At 44.2% G+C, this 18,213-nt stretch overlaps 1 protein-coding gene across 3 annotated transcripts in view; it reads left to right on the forward strand.

The window, feature by feature from the left end:
* CSGALNACT1 (chondroitin sulfate N-acetylgalactosaminyltransferase 1) overlaps window positions 1-18,213 on the forward strand; it is a 339,116-nt gene that overhangs the window by 104,384 nt on the left and 216,519 nt on the right. The window contains exon 1 of one of the 3 annotated variants that reach the window (XM_070781519.1): window positions 15,376-15,866. The exons of the other annotated variants lie outside the window; for them this stretch is intronic. The gene's annotated coding sequence lies outside the window, so the exon portion shown is untranslated. Of the gene's footprint in view, window positions 1-15,375; window positions 15,867-18,213 lie in introns of those variants that run through there. 3 annotated transcript variants of the gene reach the window in all.

Here is an 18,213-nt window from a genome sequence, read left to right on the forward strand (position 1 = left end):
TTTCTTTTTGTCCTTACCCTGTACATAAACAGTAGCATATGGTGTGCACTTCCACACCTTGGTTTTTTTTTAACCTAACAATATGGATATTGGTTCATTTTATCACGTATAGATCTGCCGCATTCTTTTTAGTGGGTCCACAGTATTCTCTTCTGCGGATATAATTTTATGTATTTAGTCCTCTATGGGTGGACATTTAGATTGTTATGATATTGTAAAGAGCCTTTATATTATACTGGTATTATAAAGAGCCTTAGTGAAATGGCATATGTACATGTACTAGTGTGTCTGTAGGATAAATTTCTAGAAGTGGAATCTAGAAATGGTTGAAGTTCAGGTTTTTGTTTTGCTGGATACTGACAACCTGTCCTCTGTAGAACGATGTACCCCTACCAGCAAAATATTCTCATATACTTGTTTTGACAATCAGCGTTTAATTTTTAAAAACACGATTCTGTATTAGAGAAATGCAAATCAAACCTGCAGTGCGGTTCCCTTCACACCAGTCAGGATGGCCATCATCAAAACGTCCACAAACAGGAAGTGCTATAGAGGGTGTGGGGAAAAGGGAACCTTCCTACACCAGCGGTGGGCGTGTGAATTGGTGCAGCCACTATGGAAAACAGTAAATGTGCTCAGTCGTGTCCGACTCTGTGCAACCCCATGGACTGCAGCCCACCAGGCTCCTCCGTCCATGGGGATCCCCAGGCAAGAACACTGGAGTGGGCTGCCATGCCCTCCCCCAGGGGATCTTCCCAGGGGTCGAACCCAGGTCTTCCGCATTGCAGGCGGATTCTTTACCAGCTGAGCCACCAGGGAAGCGGAAAACAGTATGGTTTTCCTTAAAAAGTGAGATAGAGCCACACGTGCTTGCTGTGGTCTCCCAGGTCCACTGTGGGGAACGCACGGGCCCACAGAAGGTTTCTGCTGATTAGGGGCCCATGGACAGCTGGGGCTCCCTGGTGCTCTGCGGTGGGCTTCATCACTGCTCTGTATGCTTGCCTGCTGCTGGGAGTCGAGGAGGCCATGCAGGTGTTCCCTGGACCGCTGGACCACAGGTTCTTCATCAGCGTGGCGGTCGTCCCTTCTCAGCAACTTGACAAGATCCCCACTGGAGGAGCGTGTCTCCCCCACCCCTTGGGAATTTAGCCCGACGCAAGAAGTGCTGCTAAACTCGGCAGTCAGTGCTGTTCGTGTGGCTCTTACCATGTGCTAGTCTTTTTGTCAATTGTTAGCTGTCACCAACACTCTGAGAGACAGGTGAAATACTGACGCTCAGAGAGATCAGCTGACATGTAAACTGGGAAGGGGACAGAAGTGAGATTCGTGTCCGGGTCTTTTTCATAGTGAAGATCGTCCTTCCTTGTCCACTTTGCCATCCTGCCAGCTAAAAATAGAAGTGCCAACACCGAGGCCAGGAGCTGTCACATTTGTCTGACACAATAGTTTTTTCTAAATAAGGGCTCATTATGACTCCTGCTTCAGTTACCCGTAAGGTAATTACAGTCAATTTTAATATTGCTAATGATTTTCAATATCTCCTCTAATTATCTTTATTACTGCTCAGAAGAAGACTGAGGCCTTCATGCGTTGACAGGTCGTCAGGTTTGCCCTTAAGTTCTCAGCGATCAGAGTACCACCCAGGGTCTCCCCTCAGCTTCTGGTGATGAATAGAGGGCTCTCTTTCTGTCTCTCCCCGTCCTGGCGGCCCAGCAAGGTCATCATCCACGTCTCTAAGGATCCGCAGGCAACCAGGCAGCGTTCTTATTGTACACGTATCTGTATGTCCAGGATTTTCCTGTCTTCCCACGGAGTGAAACTGATATTTCTGTCTTCATCAATTCCTCCCCTCGCTGCCCATTTTCTCCTTCCTTTGTGTACACCATCTCTTTTGAAGTGTTCTACAGGCTAATGGAGATTTGTCAATTTCTCATCCTTCGTTTATTTCTTGTTATCCTTTTAGTTGTAAGGCTTACTGTATTCTGTGCCTTCCCTGGGCATTATTGATGCTGTTTTCCCGTCCCTTTGCCCCAGTTCTGTTCCAGGCTGTTCAGGGTCTGGGTTGGGTTGTGCTGGAGCAGGGCCAGGCCAGCACTGGGGGAGGCTGCAGGGACCGTCTGGGCTTCTAGATTCAGAGCATCACTCAGCTCTGCCCATCATTCTCTTCTTAGCTGCCCCAGACCCCCGCCAGTGCCCAGCAAGGCTTTTCCCCGGGGCCACAGGCCAGCTAGGGAAGAGAAAACAGTGCTTCCAGCATCGGGAAGGAGGGGGTGGTCTCTGCGGTCTCTGGTCTTTCCTGGGTGGGTCGTGGGTCCCACGCATGGCTGGGCACCCTGGGCTTTGATCCAGGTGTCTGGCACCCACTACCTCGAACCTCACACTAAGGCTGTAAGGGTCGTTACTCTGTGTTTTCGCCAATCAAGCAAGCTGATGCTCCGAGAGGTTGAGATTTCGCCTGGGAGCACACACCTGCCTGTGGGCGCTCTGGGGTTCCAGCCCTGTCTGGGCCTCCGCAGTCCGCATCACTTCCACCGCAGCACATCTTTTCTATGCAAAGGTGCTTGATACCTGCGTGCTTTCTGCATTTTCTGTCGTCTTCACTGACTTGGTGCCTTCATGTCCCAATTAGAGGGCGTCTCAGTGGGTATCTTAATACTACTGCATCATGCTCCCTGGAGTTTTTTATTTTTCCCTGTTTGACTCATTGGGCTTTGCTGGTGGCTCAGGGGTAGAGCATCCGCCTGCCAGTGGAGGAGGTGCAAGTTCAGTCGCTGGGTCAGGAAGACCCCCCTGGAGGTGGAAACGGCAACCCGCTCCAGGATTCTTGCTGGGAAATCCTGTGGACAAAGGAGCCTGGTGGGCTACTCCATGGGGTCGCAAGAGAGTCGGACACAACTTAGCGATGAAATAACAACATTTGACTCATTAATAATCTCTGCACATCATTCCCCTTGTTCACTGTGTTAGTACCCAGTGAGCCCCGTTTCCCAGGCACAGGGAGAGCAGGCCTTAAAGTGGTATCACATGGGGCCTTGACCATCTGATGTCAGGTCAAGGTCATTGATTATTTTCCTTTTAATGAGTTAAACTTTGATGCCCAAAGGATTTTTACATGGATTCTTTTCCTTTTAGCGGCCCTGTTTTTTTACTTTTAGACCTGTGTCTTGCTTAACAGCGTTCTATAGGTGTTTACACAGGAATTTTATTATAGGTAATATCAGGCCGACTGCAGACTGGGATAAGACCTTGAAAAGTTTAGGGTGTGCCTCAGTTTCATAAAATTCTTACAGTGAATTTTAATCTGCAGTGAAAATTTGAGATGAGGTACTTTTTAGTTCTGTAATTCTGGTTTCTGATAAGTTTTGATTTGGTAAAGATCAGTATTTTCTTACTCATTGTCTTTAGTTAAGGTGTCTAGGGATATCATTAAAGTATATTTTTCCTGGGTAGGAAGTCAATATATATTAATTATGGAAAATGTAGGAAATGCAGAGATATATAAAGAATAAAATATTAGCCACCTGCAATCTCACTATCTTTTGACCGTTTTGGGATTTCGCACCCCCCACCCTAGTCTTCGCACGCGTGCGTGTGTATGTGTGTCTGTTGAGGGGGGAGTGTCTTTGTGGTGTATGTGGAGGTGGTGTGACTGTGTGTGTGTATTTTATCAGATCTAAGATCACATCACATGCAGTTTTGTATTCACCTTTCTCCTTTAACATAGATTCTCTATCATTAAAACTCTCCATGAGCACAATTTTAATGGAAACTTAATTTTTCATAGACGTTTATGTCATCACTTACTAGCCATCCCCCAGTGGCAGGCATTGAAATTGTTTTCAGTTTTATGAATAATGCTCCAAATAATGCACCTGCTTTGTCCTCGTCTGGATTTATGATACTTTCATTTAGATTGATTTTTTTTGAAGTGAATTTAACAGGTCAAAGAGTATGATCACTTTATTTTTTCCTTTTTTTAATTTTTAAAATTATGAATATATGATAATACATTTATAGGAGACTTGGAAAATGCAGAACAAAGTTATATGTAATTCCACCAAACATTACAATTACTTTTTAAGTAGAAATAAATTAAGATTCTTAGTTGGAGTTTCAGTATCACTCTCTCAAAAATTAATAGAGTGAATAGACAGAGAAGTAGAAGGATACAGTAGGCCCACAAAGCACTGTGAACCAATTCAACATAATTAAGGTTTATACAATTTTCACACACCAGTAGGATATAAGTTCTATTCAAGTTCCATAGACTATAAACTGGGAGACACTAGAATGTATCCAGGAACATAAGACCAGGTGCAAAGATTCCATGGTCTAAAGGTATTGAAATCATATAGAGTCTGTTCTCTTACCATTGTGGAATTATGTTAGAAATCAATATCAAAAGGTATTTGAAAATAGCCTGCAGATTTTCAAGTGCAATGTGACACTTACCAAGAGAGATCTTTGACTTAGCCATTGAAGGCCTCAATAAAGCTAGAAGACTGAAAAACCAGAGGGTGATTGCAGAGAAGAAAGATTTCTCATTTAAATGAGAAATCAATATCAAACTGAGAAATTAGTATCAAAGATACTTTAACAGTTCCATGTGTGTTTGATCACTTTAAAGGTATGTGATACATAAGTTGAAAGATACATAATGCTGGCCAAATTATTTCCCAGTTAGCATGTGTAAGCTATTATATATGGAATGGATAAACAATAAGATCCTACTGTATAGCCCAGGGTACTATATTCAGTACCCTGTATAAAGTGTGATGGAAAAGAATATAAAAATGAATGCATGTATGTATGTGTATTGGAGAAGGCAATGGCACTCACTCCAGTGCTCTTGCCTGGAAAATCCCATGGACAGAGGAGCCTGGTAGGCTGCAGTCCATGGGGTCGCTAAGAGTTGGACACGACTGAGTGACTTCACTTTCACTTTTCACTTTCATGCATTGGAGGAGGAAATGGCAACCCACTCCAGTGTTCTTGCCTGGAGAATCCCAGGGACCGGAGCCTGGTGGGCTGCCGTCTATGGGGTCGCACAGAGTCGGACACGACTGAAGCGACTTAGCAGCAGTAGCAGCAGCAGCATATATGTGTATAACTGAATCACTCTGCTGTACAGCAGAAATTAACACTACATTGCAAATCAACTACACTTCAATAAAAAAAAAATCAAACACTAAAATAAATAAAGTTCTCCAGTGAATTTCTATGCAGTCAGCAGTGCGAGGAGGGGCCAGGACTCACACCGGCTTCAGGCATCATGTGCTGACGTGGCTGATGTGAGAAGCAAAAAATCATGGTGTTTATTTGCCTTTCCTTGATTGCCAGTGAAGTTAAACGTTTTTACCTGTGTATTAACTTTCAGTTCAGTTCAGTTGCTCAGTTGTGTCTGACTCTTTGCGACCCCGTGGACTGCAGCACGCCAGGCCTCCCTGTCCATCAGCAACTCCCAGAGTCCACCCAAACCCATGTCCATTGAGTCGGTGATGCCATCCAACCATCTCATCCTCTGTCGTCCCCTTCTCCTCCTGCCTTCAATCTTTCCCAACATCAGGGTCTTTTCAAATGAGTCATATTATTTAATACGTGGTAAAAAGTGCTTTACTTTTTAAGCTGTTGAAGTATAATATATTCCTTAACAGTTTATAGTGTAAGTAAGTGTTAGTCGCTCAGTCATGCCCGACTCTTTGAGACCCCATGGACTGCAGCCCACCAGGCTCTTCTGTCCATGAGATTTTCCAGGGAAGGATATTGGAGTGAGTTGCCATTTCCTTCTCCAGGGGATCTTCCCAACCCAGGGATGGAACCCGGGTCTCCTGCACTGTAGGCAGATTCTTCACCAACTGAGCTACAAGGGAAGTCCTGACAGTTTATAAGGCATCTTTATATATGAAGGCTATCGATTCTTTCTCTATAATAGTTTTGAAAGTATTTTCCTAATTAGTTGCTGTCTTTTATTAATATTTTTTGATGTTTGTGTGCATGTGTGCTAAGTCACTTCGGTCGTGTCCGACTCTGTGTGACCCCGTGGACAGCAGCCCACCAGGCTCCCCCATCCTATTTTTTGATGTTAGGTTGCTTCAGTCGTGTCCGACTTGTTTCGACCCTATGCACTGTAGCCCACCAGGCTTCTCTGTCCTTGGGGATTCGCCAGGCAAGAATACTGAAGTGAGTTGCCTTGCCCTCCTCCAGGGGATCTTCCCAGCCCAGGGATCAAACCTGTGTCTCTTACGTCTCGTGCATTGGCAGGCGGGTTCTTTACCACTAGCGCCACTTGGGAAGACCTTTTGATGTTTAGGTGTGTTTAATTTGCTAATTTTTATTTATAATGTTAATTCACTCTAAGTGTATAATCTTAAGACTATATCATTACTATGTAAAAATAAATTTACTAATTTTAATTTTTAAGAAGTCAATTTTATCTTATGGATATGTGACTTCTGTCACAGTTTTAAAAAGTCTTTCCCTACAGAAAGGAAATAATATGCCTAACTATTTTTTTTATGACTCCTCTAATGGAATTTTTAAACTTTGTGAGTTACTTGGGATTAATTTTGGAGTATATCTTTCTAACTTGTTTTCCTCCTATAGATAATCAGTTGACCCAGCAATTATTTTGTTGAATCAGCCATTGAATCCACCACAGTTTTGTCATCACTTCATCATGTATTCCTGTTTTGTATATCTTAGAGTCTGTTCCTATGATATTGAAATGGCAACCCACTCCAGTGTTCTTGCCTGGAGAATCCCAGGGACGGAGAAGCCTGGTAGGCTGCCGTCTATGGGGTCGCACAGAGTCGGACACAACTGAAGCGACTTGGCAGGCAGGCAGACAATCTGATTTAGCCTAAAATTGTATTTAAACATTATTTTTTTGAAATATAGTTGATTTGCAGTATTGTGTTAATTTCTGCTGTACAGCAAGGTGAGTCAGTTGTTCATATGTGCACATTTTTCCCTGTTCTTTTCCATTATGAGTTATCCCAGGATATTGAGTGTAGGCCCCTGTGCCGTACAGTAGGACCTTGTCTCTCCATTCTCGTCTAACAGTTTGCGTCTGCGCCCCAGCCCTCCGCTCCGTCCCTCCCTCACTCGCCCCCCCCCCTCCCCTGCTCCGTCCCTCCCTCACTCGCACCCCCCCCCCACTCCCGCCTCCGTCCCTCCCTCACTCACCCTCCCGCACCCTCCCTCCCTCACTCGCCCTCCCGCTGGGCAAGCACAGGTCTGTTCTCTCTGTCTGTCCGTCTGTCTCTGGTCTGTAGATAAGTCCATTTGTGCTATACTTTAGATTCTTCACGGAAGTGATATCTTACGGTATTTGTTTTTGTCCGACTGACTTGACTTGGTGTGATCATCTCTAGTTCCATCCATGTTGCTGCAAATGGCATTATTCCATTCACTTTTTATGACTGAGTAATAGTCCACTGTATATGTGTACATACCACATCTTTACCCGCTCATCTGTTGATGGACATTTAGGTTGCTTCCATGTCCTGGGCACTGTGATTAATGCAGCTATGAACGTAGAGGTGCATGTACCTTTTTGAATTATAGTTTTGTCGAGATATATACCCAGGAGTGGGATTGCACGATCGTATGGCAACTCTATTTTTGGTCTAAAATTATACTTTTAATTATTGTAGATCTATAGTATGTTTTATTATTTGAGAGGTTGTATTTCTCCTTCTTACAGTTATTTTTCAGAACTTACTTATTTTAACCTTTAAACTTTAAAAATATAAGTCAAAGAATCACTCTGCCAAAATCTTTATCCTCTATCTCCTTTGACCTCTCTACTCCCACCCTCAAGCAAAAACAGACAAAATGAAAACCAAAATGAGACACAGACAGCTCTGGGATTTGTAATTGCAATTGTGTAGAAACAAGAAAATGCTTTTAGGTAGAACTGAGCTCATTTAGTGCCTATCTGGAAAGGCGCTTTCCTTTTGAACAAAAGCTTCTTAGTTTTCTGTGTTTTGCTTAATCTACAATTTTGTCCTGTCAGAGGTAGTTATCCTGCATCTCTGTTTAAGCACCAAAGATGGTCTGAGGCTGTGACTACAGCCTGATAATGGCCAACGGTGGCCAAAGGCTGCCCACCCACGGCTCTCAAGCTGGCATGGTTTTTACATGTTCATAAGCTTGTAAAATTCAAGCAAAGAAGGGTATATATGACAGAGACCCTTTGTGGCCCGCAAAGCCCGGCATATTTACTGTTTAGCGCTTTACAGATGAAGTTTGATGAAGGCATCTGCAGCAAAGCACTGGCGCGCAGACAGCCCTGTGGGAGGCTCTCGTTTGCTTGTTTCAGGCCTTTAAGGTGATCTTATGTAAGGAGAGGGGTGAACGACTACAGGTTTGGTTTTGTTCTTCCTTTGTTTTCTCCCTCCATTTCAAAATGTTTTCCTATGCTTTATTTTTTATTCTTAAACTTTTAATGTTATATTGGAGTGTAATGGATTAACAGTGTTGTGGTAGTACCAGGGAGACAGCTGGGAGACTCAGCCATACATATCCGTGCGTCTGTTCTCCCACCAAGTCCCTTCCCATCCAGTCTGCCACATATGCATACGCAGTTCTGTACAGTAGAACCAGCTGTGGTATACGGCAGGACCTTGTTGGTTATCCATTTTAAATACGGCAGTGTGTACTCGTCAGTCCCCAACTCCCCAACTATCCCTTCCCCCAGTCCTTCCCTTCTGGCAGCTGTAAGTTCGTTCTCTAAGTTTGTGAGCCTGTTTCTGTTTTGTAAATAAGTTCATTTGTAGTGCCTCTTTTTAGATTCGGCATATAGGGGAATCCAGGCTTCCCTGATGGCCCCATGGCAAAGAATCTGCCTGCCAATGCAGGAGGCACGAGTTCGATCCCTGGGTCAGGAAGGTCCCCTGGAGAAGGAACTTGCAACCCACTCCAGTATTCTTGCCTGGGAAATCCTATGGATAGAGGAGCCTGATGGGCTGTAGTCCGCGGGGTCGCAAAGAATCAGGCAGGACTTAGCGACTAAACAACAAAAACAACAACATGTAAGGGATGTCATACGATATTTCTCCTTCTCTGTCTGACTTACTTCACTCAGTATGAGTCTCCAGATCCATCCGTGTTGCTGCAAATGGCATCATTTCATTCTTTTCGATGACTGAGTGCTGTTCCATTGTATCTATGTCCCACATCCTCTTTGTCCATTGTTCTGTCGCTGGCCGTTTAGGTTGCTTCCATTTGTTGTTTTGGCTACGGTAAACGGTGCTGCAACAAGCACAAAGTGTTTTCATACACTTTACACTTTAAAAAGTGCCTTGGGACTTCCCTGGTGGTCCAGTGGTTAGGACTCCAGTGCTGAGGACATGGGTTCAGTCCTTGGTTGGGGAACTAAGATCCCGCATGCCATGTGGTGTGGCCAAAAAATAAAAAGAAAACTTTTTTTTTAAAAGTACCTTGAATGTTGAGAATTCTTTTTTAAAGTACTTCTTTTGGAAGGCTCACATCTGCTCATAACAACATCCGATTTTTATACCCTGTGTCCTGAAGCAGGGCTGTTGAGGTCAGCCGCTGCCCACACGGGAGTGTCTGCGGGGCTCCAGGCAGACTCCCAAGTCTGCCCTGTGCTCCAAACCCCAGCAGCAGTGCTGTTTCCTAGACCTCTTCTTAGCTAGAGTAGGGCCTTTCATTAACCTGATGTGATCTGGTTTATTTATCCAATTAACTTCCGTCTACAACTGACCCTCCATCTCCATGGGCTCGGCATCTGAGGGTTCAGTCACTGCAGATTGTAAATATTTGGGACAGGAACATCCAAGGAATTTTCGGAAAGTGAAACTTGAATTTGCTGTGTGCCAGCAACTATTTACATAGCATTTACATCAAACTTACAGCTATTTACATAGCATTTACATTGTATTAGATACAAGAAGTAGAATTGGAATATCTGGACATTTTAAAGCAAAGGAGAATGTGCATAGGTTATAAGCAAATACTGCAGCAGTTTACATAAGGGACTTGAGCAAACCTGGATCCCAGAACTGATCCCCTGCAGATACTGAAGGATGACATCACTGGAGACAGCTCAGACTGCCCTGGGCATGGACTGGTTCAGGTGGGTGTATAGCCCTGCAGAGGCTGTGGGAGTCCTGAAGGAGCCTGAAGACTTTACAGGGTCTTGAGTATGAGAGATGTTTGGCAGGAGACAGACGGGGTCTGCAGGTCCCTGTCAGTGGGAACACGGGTAGATTCCATGTCCCAAGAGACCTGGAAACCCCAAGGAAAGAAAGGCAAGACAGAAAAATAATACCAATTCTGCCTGGTGTTCCAGAAGTTTCCATCGTTGCTGAAGAAAGGCTGGAGAGGACGAGTGAGACCAGGTTTCATGTCTGAGCAGCCTGAGCCTCACAGCTGGGACCAAGTGTAGGGGTTGTCTTCTGTGTCTTGGAAAATGTGATCATTCAGGCATTGAGTCCAGCCTTTTGGATAATCCGAAAGGAAAAACAACCAAAATTTAAGTCTTAAGCTCCCAAGCATACTTTTTGAAATATAGAAGGTGTTTGCTAGATGTTTCATAATCGTTTTTCTCCCCCTCCAAATGTAGCGTTGTTCAGGAGGAGTATAAAGCCCTGCTGAATTTGGTTAATAGAATTTACAGCAGGCAAGTCAGGCATAGACCAGATTTCATGGAAAATTTTCTAAAGCAAGGTTGTTGGGAGTTTAAATTAGATTTGAGTGTGGCTGATCACTCCTGGAAAATGCAGTTGTGCCTCACTAAATTAGAATTTAGAAATTCTACTGGGATCTGCCTGGGGTTAACAGTGTTGTTTGCTGATGCTGTGGGGGACCGATTTTGAGTTTTGATCCTAAGTATATGCATTTTCCAGATGTAATCATTTTTCCCAAGTTAATGAAAACATGGCTGTATCTGGAGTTCAGAGCCCTTACTTTGAGAACATGTCCACCAGCAACTGGGTGTTCAGTCAGGAATGCTCAACCCCGTCCCTGGTGTAATTTTCAAGTTAATTGCTTGTAGTCTCACTTTACTAAAATGTTTCCTATCTTTTCTAATAATGCATTAACTGATTCACCAGGTCTTTAAATCTTTAGGAAATACTCCTTACCAGAAGCTTATGATAAAAATTTCATTATACTATCACAAGTCTCAAAATAATGCTCTTTTGTATATGAATGAAGCTGTTGTTTTTAACATGCAGTGCTGCATGACTTTAAGTTATGTGTAATGAACATAACTGATTTTGTTTTAATTGTAATTTGTTAACGTCTGTACACATCATTAAAATAAATTTGAAGTTGGAAAAACACACCCAAAAGTCCAAGGAGTCTTTGGAGAAGTTCCCTCTCAAGAAAAGTATAGTTTTAAGAATGGAGGAGAAAAAAAAAAAAGATTAAAATACTGGGAGATTTATCAGGATCTACCCATTCAGCTCACATATTTCATGAAATGACCTGCATATGTGGCGGGTGCTGTTGGCTGTGACGGGAGACGGCGATGTGATAAATTGTTCACTACGGCACCCTTGATGGAAGTCAGAGCTCTGTCCCTGTAGACCTCGTAGACCAGGTGCGTTGATGTTTACTGCCCTCATCAGCAGGCAGGAGAGCTTGGTGAGTCTCATGTATGGGAGGGGACGAGTCAAGACCTTGAAAGTGTCCTCGGTGGTCTCTCTGACCCCTCAGATCCCTGCCAGGGCAGGAATTCACTCCTCTGCAGGTCACTAGGATGTATACATGAAGAGTTACGCATAATATAATCTAAGAGTTGTACATAATCATGAAGAGTTGCACCCTAACTCCCTCAGAAAGGGGTTTCTAGACAGTCTTTAAAGGGAAAGGGAAGGGAAAGGGAAGTCGCCCAGTCGTGTCCGACTCTTTGCGACCCCATGGACTGTAGCCCACCAGGCTCCTCTGCCCATGGGATTCTCCAGGAAAGAACACTGGAGTGGGTTGCCATTTCCTTCTCCAAGACAGTCTTTAAAGATGTGTGTATTTCCTGGGGGTATATTCAACTCCCAGCAGAGTGCCTGGCACGTGGTACTCTGCAAACATTTGTAGAGAGAATAAGTGGACTATGGAATAGGAGTCTTGAGACTGAATCTTGGGTCTCCCTTTTCACCCATGCAGGTCTATAGATGGGGGCCGTCGTTCGTTCACTGGTGACCGTGCAAGGCATTGTGTTAAGAACTTCCTCTGCCATTTCACTTGATCGTCACAAGAAGGGGCCTGAGGAAGGCTTGAGCTGCGATCTGTTAGGTGGTGCGGTGTTGGGTGACTCTGGTCTCAGCACAGGGCTGGGTACCAGAGAGGGTGCACAGCATCGTGTGTGCGTGGACTCCTCACTGTGCACACCTGGATGCCGCAAACCTTCCTCTGCTCACAGTGCATGTGTCAGAGCTGGTCACGTGGCGCCGTCCAGCTGCAGGTGGTGGAGGAGTGTGCCTTCTGTGCGCTGGGAGGAGGGGAAAGCTGGAGACTGGTGTATCATGACAGTGGCTCCCATAGGTCCATTGTACAGATGGTAAAACGGAGTGCAGGGAGGAGGGGTTACTGGTCCACGGTTACATCCCTGGAATGTGGCAGAACAAGGCCTGGGACTTAGAATTGTTTGTCTCCAAAGCCCATACTCTTAACCGCCAATGCAATGCCGCCTTTCTTAGGGAGATGGAGTTTCTTCTTCAGAAAACTTGACCTTAATGAGGGGCTGAATAATAAAAGTACTGGATTGGGGGCTGGGTGCCTGGTTTCTGGGACTGATTCTCTCACTGACCCTCTTTGCCACTTGTCCGGGTGACTTCCTCCCATGGGAATAACAGTTGCTATGATAACGACAAAGTGCTGCATGTGGTGCATCTGGAGAGGTGTAAGGATGTGATGCTGTTTCTGACACTGCCCTGCACACTGCTCTTGTGTGGACTTTGCACATGTAACAGTGTCATGATTCCTACAAGGAAACAAAGAAACTTTTTAAACAATCTTGGTACATTTAGTTGTTTCCATTGTATGAAAATATCTTATATCTTACAAAGTAAATTTAAATGTTTCAGGGATTTCCTTAGACTGAAATGATGCCAAGTTGCAACTAAAGTTATAAACTTGTAGCTTTTATTCCCCCTTCCTCCCATTTTTTTGTTGTATCAACTTTTGAAAACCTGTTCTTTTGAAAGAATTGTTTCATTGAAGTGTAATTGTTTTACAGTGTTGTGTGAATTTCTGCTGTACAGCAAAGTGACTCAGTTATTGTTCAGTCACTGAGCCGTGTCTGACTCTTTGAGACCCCATGGGCTGCAGCACGCCAGGCTTCCCCGTCCTTCACCATCTTGCAGAGTTTGCTCAAACTCATGTGCATTGAGTCAGTGACGCCATCCAACCATCTCGTCCTCTGTCGTCTCCTTCTCAGTTATACGTGTATGTCTGGGGGTTTATTCGCTGAGTCATGTCTGACTCTTGCAACCCCGTGGACTGTAGCCCGCCAGGTTCCTCTGTCCGTGGAATTCTCCAGCAAGAGTACGTGAAGTGGGTTGCTGTTTCCTTCTCCAGGGGATCTTCCCGACCCAGAAATAGAACCCAGGTCTCCTGCACTGCAGGCAGATTCTTTACTGACTCTTCTGTGAGTGGAATATACGTGTATGTGTATATATCACACACACATATATATATATATTCTTTTTCATATTCTTTTCCATTATGGTTTATCCCAGGATACTGAATATAGTTCCCTCTGCTGTACAGTAGGACCTTATTGTTTCAAGAACTATTCTTTTAAAAGTGAATGTTCCAGAAAACACTTGTAGATAATACAAATGGATATGTCCCTATAAATCCAGGAAGCTGTAGTACTTTGCCATCTGTCGATGGTGAATGGAGGGGGTCAGAGCGGTTGTGTGTTGTCTGTGGCCTAATTAGGAAAAGCAGCCCTATTCCTTTGTGGGTGTAGAGGAGAGGGAAACTTTTTTTTTTGTCAAGTGTTAAATCACCGACCTGGCTTCCTGTTGCCCACACTTGGTGTGATTGTGGTTTTCAGCACTTGCTTGCATCTTGGGGAACTCCTGAGCTCATTGTTTCATGCACATCTCTCCCCTTGACCCCACATACCCGATCCCAGCTCATACTGGAACGTGGAGCCCCCAGGGACCCCAATTGTTGGTCACCTCCCTTCAGATGGGACATCATAGATTTTTACAGTCGTCTGACTTCTTCCTGGCAGTGGCTAAAATTGCAGTGAATAATCAGATTAGAAAATAAAAAGCTTTCTGTAGAAATTTGGGAGCAGAATTCCCATTAATTAAAAAAAAAAATACCCGGCATATTTTTCTCAGAGCCCTTCATATAGACATGTTTGGCCTTCATTGTTTAAATATAACCCTGCTAACCCAAGGGCAAGTTATCTGTGCCCCCTCCTCTCCCGTTTGGACATAAAGCCTGTGATTGTTGATTGTTCTGGTTGGATCATTTGAAAATAAGATTTCAATTTAGTAGAATATTTCCATTACAAGGCAATGGGCCTTTTTAATTTTGTACTTTTATAAGGGCTAGGAAAACATTTACATTTGCTCCTGGTTTTCCCTTTGCAGAATCCTGAATAGACAAGGCAGATTCATTAGAGAATACATCATGAAATGTTGCATCTCTTTATTGGTGAGTCATGAAAGTTCAGGAAAAGAGCACAAAAGTAGGCATTTATAGTATGAAACAAGCCTTTGTCAAATTATGTATGTGGTGGTTTTAGCTGACCTTGGAAGTTATGTAACGCTCTGTATGTGCTTTTATACCCCAACATGGTCTATAAAAGTGATGCTGATGCATCGGCTTTACAATACCCCTTCATTGCCGCCCAGCTCAGCTCCTTCCCTGCATCTCTCGGCCAGGGGAGAGAGATCACTGTGCCCACCCCCCATCCCTGTTCATGTCTGTCCACTTACATAATCACTTCTTGCAGAGATCTCCTTAGACTGTTCAAATTCCAGGTGAATCAGTCTTTGTGCATTTAGATTTCATTCAATCATAATACATTTCAAGTACCCCTTTCCCTTTTATTATTCTTTTTTTTCCCTCTATTATTGCCTTTCAGTTCCTCCAGTTTCCTGTACCTCCCTTTGGGATAACTTTTTTTTTTTTGCCATGTGGTATATGGGATCTTAGTTCCCTAAACAGGGATCAGGTATCAAACCCATGCCCGTTGCATTGGAAGCACAGAGTCTTAACCACTGGACTGGCAGGAAAGTCCCTAGGAATAGCGTTATTGATACTTTTGAGGGTCATCAGTAATCAGAGCAGTGAGCCCTGGGAGAGCACAGATCTTACAGGGCGGAGAGAAGAAGGGTAGGTCTGGGGTCAGGTTGAGCTCAGAGACAAGTGGGCATCCTTGGGGCATGGCTGCCATGCTGGACAAGTCACCTCATTTGTCCCCTGCAGGTCCTCCTTGTCTGTTTTTCGTTTCTGTTCTGCAGTCTCGGTAGACAGCACTGGGGCAGAGCCTGGCCCAGGTGGGCCACCCTTGGGAACTGACTTTGCAGCTGAGGCCTGGGGGCTGGGGTGGGCCCAGTGATGCTGAGAGGTGGGGAGGGAATTTCAGGCACACAGAAAGGTTCAGCACATTAGACATAAGAAACTAGAGAGAACTCTTACTCAGCGCCTGCTCTCAAGGTACTGTCAGTACCTTGGTTGTCATGCTGGTAAGCTTGATTCACTGCCACTTCCTGCCTTTCTGAAACTGATCCTTCCTGTAACCCCCAACCTCCGGCTGCTGTTAAACTAGGTGCGTCTTCAACTTGCACTTGGGCTTCAGATTACCCTGAAGGAACTGTTGAACTGATGCCTTGGGCCAGCCTCAGCTAATGTCTTCAAGAGACACCAATCTGGTATGTTTGTTAACAAATAACCACACACACAAAAAAAGGTCAGGTTGAAGCTGAATCTGGCCTCTGTACCCCTACACTAAATTAAATTTAAGACAGAGAGTTTTGGGTGAAGTAGAAAAGACACTGATGCTGGGAAAGATTGAAGGTGGGAGGAGAAGGGGAGGATGAGATGGTTGGAGGGCATCACCGACTCAATGGATGAGTTTGAGTAAGCAGTTGGTGATGGACAGGGAGGCCTGGTGTGCTGCAGTCCGTGCAGTCACAAAGAGTCGGACAGGACTGAGTGACTGAACTGAACTGAACTGAAGAATAGAATAGCTTTATTGCTATGCCAGGCAAAGGGGGGACACAGTGGGCTAATGTCCTCAAAGCTGTGTGTCCCAGTGTGGAGGGGCTAATGAAGAGTTTCAAAGCAGTGGTTCAAAGAGGGCGTGGTCAGTTCCTGGGTGTTCTTCTGATGGGTTGGTGGACAGGTAAGTGGGAGTCAGCATCGTCAACCTTCTGCTTCTAACTGGTCTGGAGTCTGTGTGCTGGTGGGCAGCACCCTACTCTCACCCGGAGGGGCTTTCCATATCTGCAAAACAGCTCAAAGATGCTCTGTGTGTATTGACGGGGAACCAAGACCCTGCCCCAAGGCTGCACTATTGTTTGTCTTGACTGTGTGTTTCTTCTGGTTTTGTGCTTGAACCTGACCAGTTGGAGCTCAGGGAAGGTCATGGAGGCTGAATGAAGGTTATTTCCTGTAATCAAATGAAAGAAGGACACAGAAAAGCTTTGTGCCTAGGACCTCACAGGGCCCTACTCAGTACCAGTGTTAATGTAGGCTAGATGCTCATCCAATGAGCGTGTTCCTTAGATTGTGATTTTCTCTATCAGATGCAAATGATATTCAGACGTCAGCCCTGCAACAGAAGTTGACAAGCTGATTCCTAGTTATTTGCTCTCCATTTTATTATCTTTTTAAAACTTTAGCCTCAGTTTTACAATATAGCTCAGCCCTGAAGGGAAGCTGCTTACTATATGTGCCGCGTTAATTTGCATGGAATATTATTAACGGAGTCTGTAGGCTTATTTCCCCATGTATGCATGTGACCACATAACCATTCTGCTAACATTAAGTTTTAAATGTTTTCATTTAAAATATCAGCCTTTGAGGGGAATATCCAAGACCTAGCTGAAGAGAAAATTAGGCTTATGACATTATCATACAAAAAAGAGAGCATTATCATAAAATGGAAAAGAAAAATAGTAAAATAAAAATCTTGCCAACTGCATATGGTAAATAAAAAAGAATGATTGCAGCTATTACTAAATATTAAAGTCACCAACTCTAACTTGCAAGAATTAAGGTTTTTCATGGAAAAGAATAAGATGATTTGGTTGCATACGAACTCAGGAAGAGAGCCTTTAAGGCAGAACCATTTCCTTAAGATATTTTAATGAAAACAGATGATGAAATGTAAGTCATTGCTTTCTTTAATGAATGATACATCTGAAACCATTGTCTCAAGGACTCCGATTTGCCTATGAAAGTAAGCATATCCAAGTGGTATAAAATGATGCATTAAGTAATCAAGGTAAAAAACTTCATAAAACCTCCGAGAGGAAGTACTTTTGTCCTATTCTTGTTGAATAGAGAATCCTAGAAGGATGTTAGAGATCTGTCTCAAGTTGAGGGAAGCACTGTTGGCTATGGATATCCGGTACCAGTGACCCTCAATTATCGTGAACACTGATTTTTGCCAGACAGGTAGTGTTGTGCAGATGTATTAAAAATAGCAAACCAGTGTGTCTTTATGGACCTGTCAATACTTTCCAGATTCAAAAAAGCAGAGAACATAAAAAAAGTCAGCTGTTCTCTATAAAGTGGCCCCAATACTATGCAAAAGTGGGGCTTATTTCAGAGGTATTTTCTCTGGGGTTCTGGCATGTCTTATACATCCTTCCTGGGAATAATATCATGAAATTTGGGAAATTGTGTGAGAGGGCTTCTCAACTGGTTGAAAGAACAGGGGAGTGAAAAGACAAGGAGGAAAGTGGACGCTGGATACCTCAGAGCTGCTCCCTTCTGCCCATCCCTTACTTATTTGTTTTTATTTATTTGACTGCACTGGGCCTTGTTGTGATGTGGGTTCTTTAGTTGGGATGTGCAGGATCTTCTTCCCTAACCAGGCATCGAACCTGGGCCCCCTGCGCTGGGAGCGTGGAGTCTTAGCCACTGGACCACCAGGAAGTCCCCTTTGTGCCCATCCTTTAATGAAGTGACTCCAATAAGCCAAGGACATGGGGTTGATCCGAGAGGTGATGGGGCAGTGGGGAAACAGGTGTTCGCCTGGCACTCTGGACA

This window comes from Bos indicus, chromosome 27 (assembly GCF_029378745.1).
Source record: "Bos indicus isolate NIAB-ARS_2022 breed Sahiwal x Tharparkar chromosome 27, NIAB-ARS_B.indTharparkar_mat_pri_1.0, whole genome shotgun sequence".
NCBI lineage: Eukaryota > Metazoa > Chordata > Mammalia > Artiodactyla > Bovidae > Bos > Bos indicus.